Below are 6,986 nucleotides of genomic sequence, written 5' to 3' on the forward strand. Positions count from 1 at the left end.
ATTGTAGAACATTCTCCTTATATACAAAACCTCAAGGCAACAGGACATAACAAGTTCACCAGACAGACAATATTACAGAGGAAAAACCAGACATGAATTTTCATGTTCGTTTTAGTGCGAAGATACAAGCATAATATATACAAAAGGAATTATGTACAATTGTGTGAAACACGGTTGGTACACTGTATAACGGGTAATTAAATACAGAAAACGTTGAATAAACGTACAAATAAAACGTCTGGCTTTACAAATTAGAAATGATTCACAACTGCAAATTTTGGGTAAAAAATATTCACTTGATCCAAGAGCAACCTCAGTCTCACAAATTAATGACCCTACAGACATTTAAGATATCAATGATTATCCCACTATCCAAAGGTCATGACCCTTCTGACATCTAGATGCAATGCAACAATCACTCTGTAATATCTTCTTTTCCTACTTAAAAAATATGAAAAGAAACAGTACACGTTTTAGAAGCTATCTTTCAAGATCACGTAACTGACCAATCCGTATTATCTAAGCTCAGTAGATTAAGCGACGTACGATAACCTAAAAGAGGAGGCGGACCGCGGCAGCAACACAACAAAGTCGTCTCGCTAAACAAGTGTGTGTTTTTAGTCTTCTAAAGGTTAGAAATAATACCACGATTTTCCTGTGCTTTCATGAATCACCTTCAGTGCAGTGTCGCAGTAAGTCACAATGTTCCTTTTATTATGCAGTTTTACTTTCATCTTTCTCGGATAAGTTAAAAGTATCACCACAAGGTCATTCTTGGCCTGGAGACATATTTGGTACATGGTAGGATATCTATGTATTTGTTGTACGATAGTTTTCCAACTCTCAATCCCAGTAGGACACAACAGTCGATTATGGAGCTTCAATAATGTTTGGGGTGAGGAACATGGTACGAAATCAGTTATAATTCTGCTAGTGGAAGCATTGTGGTTGTGGGTAACACGGAAGCAATTGTAATGTACATAGATATTCCACATAACAACTTGCTTTTTATTGATATTCACATATATATACACGTGTGTGTGTGCTGGATTTTGGGACATAGCATAGCTCACATGATGTAACGTTCGCCTCACTAGCAAAAGAGATCAAGTTCGATTCCAGAGAGAGGCAGGGCACAATTATACCATCCCTGTGTAGCCGACAGGTAATCGACTACACTCGGTCGCAGTCATGTTGATGTTTGGAAGAGAAATAAAAATAAAAATTCAAATGCTTAGTTTTATAGTAATACAAACTTGCTATAAAAGGAAATTCCCTTTGGATACCCAATCCGGGTCGAGTGAATTCAGTAACAAAATCTGTTTATAACTCAATATATATATATATATATATATATATATATATATATATATATATATATATATATATATATATATATATATTATCATCATCATCATCTACGCCTACTGACGCAAACCCTTGCTTACATTTCGCCAGTCCTCTCTCTCTCTCTCTCTCTCTCTCTCTCTCTCTCTCTCTCTCTCTCTCTCTCTCTCTCTCTCTCTCTCTCTCTCTCTCTCTCTCTATATATATATATATATATATATATATAAATATATATATATATATATATATATATATATATGTATGTATATATATATATATATATATATATATATATATATATATATATATATATATATATATATATATTAAGATCGTCATCTCCTACGCATATTGACGCAAACCCTTGCTTACACTTCGCTAGTCGTCTCTCTCTCTCTCTCTCTCTCTCTCTCTCTCTCTCTCTCTCTCTCTCTCTCTCTCTCTCTCTCTCTCTCAATATATATATATATATATATATATATATATATATATATATATATATATATATATATATATATATGTATATATATATATATATATATATATATATATATATATATATATATATATATATATATATATATATTATCATCATCATCTCCTAAGCCTATTGACGCAAACCCTTGCTTACATTTCGCCAGTCGTCTCTATCTTGAGCTTTTAATTCAATAATTCTCCATTCATTATCTGCTTTATGCTTCATAGTCCTCATCCATGTACGCCTGGGTCTTCCAACTCTTTTAGTGCCTTGTATAACCCAGTTAAAGGTTTAGTGAACTAATTTCTCTTGGGGAGTGCGAAGAGCATGCCCAATCCTCTCCATCTACCCCTCAACATGATCTCACCAACATATGGCACTCAAGTAATCTCTCTTATAGTTTCATTATGTCCTGCCATTCAACTCCCAATATCCTTCTGAGGGCTTTGTTCTCAAATCTTCTAAATCTGTTGGAGATTGTTTCATTGTCATACTATGACTCATGTCCATGGAGTAACACAGATCTCACCAAACTGATAAATTGTCTGATTTTTATAGGTAATTTCAGGCGATTAAATTTCCAAATTTTACTTAACCTAGCCATTGTCTGATTTGCTTTTTTCAATATTTCACTAAACTCTAATTCTAAAGACCCTGTATTGGAGACAATAGTTTCTAAATACTTGAATGATTTCACCTCATTAATCCTTTCTCCTTCCAATGATATTTCATCTTCCATTGCATACTTCGTTCTCATCATCTCTGTCTTTCTTCTATTTATCTCGAGCCCAACCTCATGTGATATTTCATGCATTTTGGTAAGTAAGCATTGCAAATCCTTCGGCACTCTGATAATAAGGACAGCAGCATAGCATACTCTAGATCTGCTAATTTCCTGTTACAAATCCAGTCCATTCCTTCTCCACCATCATCAACTGTTCTACGCATTACAAAATCCTTGAAAAGGACAACACATCCCCTTGGATTACTCCCCTGTTCACTGGAAATTCATTTGATAGGACTCACTAAACACATCCCCTTGGATTACTCCCCTGTTCACTGGAAATTCATTTGATAGGACTCACTAACATTAACTTTGCACTTGCTATGATCATGAAGAGACTTAATCAAATTCACATATTCATGAGGAATTCCATAATAACGCTGGACTCTCCACAAATTTGGACAATGCACACAATCAAAGACTTTTTCTTAGTTCACAAATGCCATCTATAGTGGATTTCTATATTCTACGCATTGCTGTACAACATAACTCAAAATGAAAATTGGCCAGTACAACTTTTACCTTTCCTAAACCCTGCTTGTTCATCTCTCAGTTTTTTTTATTGATATTTCTCTCTAGTCTCTTTAGAATAAGCATATTTTCATGACATCTGACGTAAGTGCGATACCTCTGCAATTATTGCAATCAGTCAGGTCTCCTTTCTTTGCCATTTTCACTAACAATCCTAGCTCCCATTCATCCGGTTTTGCAACTTCATGCCACTTTCTACAAAATATTCTATCAAGTATTTTGGGGGTCACTTAATTTTCAGCCAGTATCATCTCAGCAGTTATTCCATCGTAACCGGGGCCTTTCCATCTCCTGAGTCTTTTAATAATAGCTTCAACTTCAAACACAACAAATTCATTCATGGCCACATCAAGGTCTTCATCAGTTTCAGGCACATCAATCATATTATTCCCTTCGTATCTCCTATTCATGACCTCACTAAAGTGTTCTATTCAACGTTGTCTTGCTTCATCTTCTGCTGTTACAACAGAGCCTTCTCTCTCTGTTTGATGGGTATATGCTTTTTCTTCTTTGCCCTAGTAAGGATGTTATTAATAATTCTATGAGCGATTCTTACACTATAGCCACTCCCTGAATTCATAACCTTGTCAACCTCATCTGCTTTACTGTCTAAATAATCTCTCCAGTCATTCCTGGCTTTTCTTTTGACCTCACTATCAATACTGGAGTACTTAGCATGGTCTACCTTGTAATTTTCATTACTTCCTCAAAAGCTTTAAACAATAAATTTCCGTCTTTGTCTTCTTTTTACAGTATCCTAAGTATCATTTGATATCCATGGCTTTCTCCATGTAACTGTATGTCCCAAGATTTCATCACAAACTGACTGATATATGTTCATAATATCACACCATTCTTCATTAATTGTCTGCTCTTCGTCTCTCAAAGTCTCTAAGACTGCAGATAGATTCCTACATTCAATTGCAAAGGTTTCTCTGAGCTCATCTTCTAAAAACTTAGGTGTATCAAACCTAAGTATTAACTCTATCTACCTTTCTATTGGATGTTTTCTGTTTTAATTTCAGTGTGGTAATGAGGAGCTGGTGATCACTTCCAATATCAGCACCTCTATAGCTTCTTACATTTCTCAGAGTCCTCTTTCTCTCTTTAGTAATGGCAATGTGATATATTTGAATTTTGTAATGGCCACATGGTGAAGTTCATGTTTACTTGTGAATGTCCTTGTGGTGGAAAATAGTACCTCCCATGACAAGATTGTTTGTTAAACAGAAACTTATGAAATGTGCCCCATTTGGAACTTCGCAAAAGATCCTCAACACTCATCACATTCTCTGTAACTTGATTATTCCTTCCAATTTTTCACCGAAGTCGCCAATCACAATTTTTATCTCTCTCTCTCTCTCTCTCTCTCTCTCTCTCTCTCTCTCTCTCTCTCTCTCTCTCTCTCTCTCTCTCTCTGAGATCTCCTATATTACACTGGGGGCAATTCTGTCATCTTCTCTTTCCATTGACTGACTAAATCCATAGAGGATTCACTGGATAGATTCATTAAAGGATACCCAGTTCCTTATGATGCACAATGCCTCTCTAACTAAAGCAAGTGACTCCTGCCGGTCCATACTAATTACAGTAAGGTCATCCGTCAGGCATCAGGAGTAAAAGTCGAAAAGACATCTTGTCTATCACCTTAAAGCTAATCCATCACCATGCGGCCAGTGACTTCATGGAGATTTAGGGGGACATTTCTTTCACACCAAAATTTCTTGTTACTCTACCAGGTTGCTCATCCGCTTATATAACCGTTGGCTAACATGGATTGCTAAGATAAAAGGCCTAGCACGGCGTATGTATGTATACACACACACACACACATACATATATATATATATATATATATATATATATATATATATATATATATATATATATATATATATATGTGTGTGTGTATCTTAGTGTATGATACCCGTCGAAAACACCGGTTAAATATTTAGATAGATATGCATACACATACAGACCACTCTCACTAGGGTATGACTATTCCCTCTCCCCCTAACTGCAGGACGGGGAGAGCTGAGTGTAACCGAAAAGAAATAATATATATACATATATAGATCGATAGGCCGATGCTTGCTCTTTATTATAAAGGGAAATATATATATATATATATATATATATATATATATATATATATATATATATATATATATATGTATATATATATAAATATATATATATATATATGTGTGTATATATATATATATATATATATATATATATATATATATATATATATATATATATATATATATATATATATATATTTATTTGTGTGAGTGTGTGTGACTTACACGTAAGGCAGAATCATTCCGTAAATAATGACATTTAACTAGACTTTTGAAACAGCAAAAACTCACAAATTCATGAGATTTCAGGGTCGTTCTCACGGAGCAATCAAAATACTGCTTCCAGCTGCAAGCTGATTTGATTGTGTTATCTCGGGGCGCGGGGGCGGGGGCGGGGGCGGGGGGGGGGGGATGATGTCAACCTAAACAAAGTGACATATCACTTAGTGTCTCAAGTGGTGATCTTCGGACTTTGAGGTCTATGACATAACACCTTTATCAATGTATAGGTTTGTGTGAACTTTTATTTGTTCTTAATATTTCCTCATATATCTTCCCTATATAGTGAAGAGGAAAGAGCTGGCTATATATATATATATATATATATATATATATATATATATATATATATATATATATATATATATATATATATATATATATATATATATATACATATCTTTCCAGCAACTCCTTGCAGAGTTGACAGACATATAGCTACTTGGTCGCTCCCCATCCCTCGACTAAGGGGGAAAGAAAGTAGTCATACCATGGTAAGAAGGGTTGTACTTAGGAACGGAGGGTGGGGTGGTAAGGGTTGAATCTGTGTGAGCATGCGTGTGCGTGCATCAGCAATATAAAAATAAATTTCTGATTAACCTTGGCTTGACAATTTCTGGTGATAGGATAGTGCAACTTTGCTTGGCTTCCAACTGAAAAAGTTATAAGGAAGCTTTTGGTATGAAGGTTAGTCTTTCGTAAGAAATGGAGGCTATCATAGAACTCAAGGGTGTAATGGACTTTCAATCGACTTGAGATTGCATTATTGAAATTTACATACATACATACATATACCAAGGCACTTCCCCCAATTTTGGGGGGTAGCCGACATCAACAAAGAAACAAAAAGGGGACCTCTACTCTCTACGTTCCTCCAGCCTAACAAGGGACTCAACCAAGTTCAGCTGGTACTGCTAGGGTGTCACAGCCCACCCTCCCTTGAAATTTACATAACAAAGGAATAATCAGATGTGTTTACAAGCCAAACTCCCCTCCCATTAAATTATCGCCAAATAATCAACGGCAAGATTATAATGACCATTCAACAAGAAAAAAACATAATCCTACTAAAAATTGGCTGAAATATGGGGCGAAGCGGTACTATAATGAAACTCTATAATAATCCCTATATAGACTATTAACATTATCAACATTAATAGCGAAGCAACAGCCCTAGCTGGAAAGGCAGAATGCTATAAGCCCAAGGACTCCGACAGGGAAATAGCCCAGTGAGGAAAGGCTATAGAGAAATAACTAATAAAATATAAATGAGAATTAATAAGAACTAATATAAGATATTAAGGTCAGTAACATCAAATTAGAGTTAAGATTATGTCAACCTGTTCAACAGAAATGCAACTGCAACAAGATTGAAGAAACAACAAGAAAGCAACAAGAAAGAAGGAAACTTGAACTTATTTTATTTTGCTTCTAATCTTATTATTATTATTATTATTATTATTATTATTATTATTATTAT

At 34.9% G+C, this 6,986-nt stretch overlaps 1 protein-coding gene across 2 annotated transcripts in view; it reads left to right on the plus strand.

Moving 5' to 3' along the window:
• The first annotated feature begins 509 nt into the window (after positions 1–509).
• Positions 510–6,986, plus strand: part of LOC137632275 (fatty acid hydroxylase domain-containing protein 2-like) — a 26,245-nt gene continuing 19,768 nt past the window's right edge. Inside the window, exon 1 of one of the 2 annotated variants that reach the window (XM_068364170.1) lies at positions 510–631. The gene's annotated coding sequence lies outside the window, so the exon portion shown is untranslated. Of the gene's footprint in view, positions 693–6,986 lie in introns of both variants that reach the window. The other variant, XM_068364168.1, reaches the window with a different exon arrangement.

This window comes from Palaemon carinicauda, chromosome 41, assembly GCF_036898095.1.
Source record: "Palaemon carinicauda isolate YSFRI2023 chromosome 41, ASM3689809v2, whole genome shotgun sequence".
NCBI classification, from domain to species: Eukaryota; Metazoa; Arthropoda; class Malacostraca; order Decapoda; family Palaemonidae; genus Palaemon; species Palaemon carinicauda.